General features: G+C 31.0%; 1 long non-coding RNA gene and 1 pseudogene across 1 annotated transcript; both read left to right on the forward strand.

Annotated features, from left to right (window-relative positions):
* The first annotated feature begins 22 nt into the window (after positions 1–22).
* LOC105457643 lies at positions 23–336 on the forward strand. The gene is made up of 3 exons (XR_975419.1): positions 23–97; positions 165–234; positions 307–336. It is a non-coding gene; the product is annotated as an uncharacterized LOC105457643 (long non-coding RNA).
* A 14-nt stretch (positions 337–350) lies between these two features.
* LOC105457644 lies at positions 351–1,247 on the forward strand (annotated as a pseudogene).
* The last annotated feature ends 218 nt before the right edge of the window (positions 1,248–1,465 follow it).

Below are 1,465 nucleotides of genomic sequence, written 5' to 3' on the forward strand. Positions count from 1 at the left end.
TCTTTTAATATGTTCTTCGTCATCGACTGCCGGAATTTTGCATTCCTCTTCGACTTCATCTGCATGCACGTTCCATCTCACACTTGATAAAGAAAAGGTAAGAAATTTATAATTATAACATTATATATGTAATATGTCTCATAATTTTATTTAAAAAATTTCAGTTCTGCTTAAGTAAGAATCGTTACACTTATACGAATCAGCCGCCAAATCCTCGGATGCTTTTAAATTAAGGTATGTTGATACATAATTATTTATTACAAAGTGTTGTGCAAAAATAAATACTAAACTAAATCTTTAATTTAGTAAAAATGTGCCTAAGAAGCCGTCTCTCCTGAAGAGGGATCTGGATGCACGGGCGCATACAGGCTTTAGTTTAGATTGCCAGAAAATGATGACGAGAAATTGGATGATACCATTGATGCCACCTTATAGACTGACTCCATATAGCAAAAGATATTATTATTATTATTATTATTATTATTATTATTATTGTATTCTTTTTAACTTGAAATTAATTTTTTTTATAAAATAGAATAATTTAATTATAGATATATAATTGATATAAATAATTATATATACATTCATATATATTATAAAAAAAGATTAGCAAAATATAATTTTTGATTTGCAGAATAATACAGATGACGTTAATTCATGATTTAGCCGATTGTGGAAGACATAACATCTCATAGTGGCATACCATCGGATGAAAAACATAGAATGGAAGATGATGCTATGGAGGAGATTTGTAAGCTGCTAGGTGATAAGGGACCTGAGATATTACAAATATTTCGTGTAAGAAAATCTCTTTGTGTTCTAATTGTTTAAATATCTAATTATATATATAATATTTACTAATATTTTACCTGCTTTTTTAAAAATATTTAGGAAACTCCTGACGCACAGTATGTGAAAGACTTGGACAGATTACACTTGGTAATGCAAGCGTACGAATACGAAAAAAGGGACAACATTCCGAGAAAACTCGACGAATTCTTCGTCTGGATTAACTGCAAGATCAGACATCCTTTTATCGACAAAATTGCTATTGACATAACCGAAGAGAAGAACAAGTTGTGTCGCAATATAAATATTTCAAAATAACAAAAATTGTAATCTAAAGACAAACAGCTGGAAGCCAGCTTTCAAATAGCTCAAATAATATTTTAGACGTTAGATCGGTTACTATGTCACGCGCTATTAAACAATGGCTATTAATGTTACACATAATTTTAATACATAAGTTTTTGATATAGGTAGAGTCCTAGATTATCAGAGAAGCGCGACCGGTGTTACGAGTCCTGATTGGACACGCAAATGGCCAATCATAAGATTGATTTATCGCTATTATAAATGGCTGCCGAATAAATCAAACTTATGATTGGTCATTCGACGCCATTTTTAATAATTTTCTAGTACTTTTGCGATACTGCCATAAGCCGGTCGCGCTTCTCTGGATAAT

Source organism: Wasmannia auropunctata, unplaced genomic scaffold (assembly GCF_000956235.1).
Source record: "Wasmannia auropunctata unplaced genomic scaffold, wasmannia.A_1.0 LD335193.1, whole genome shotgun sequence".
NCBI lineage: Eukaryota > Metazoa > Arthropoda > Insecta > Hymenoptera > Formicidae > Wasmannia > Wasmannia auropunctata.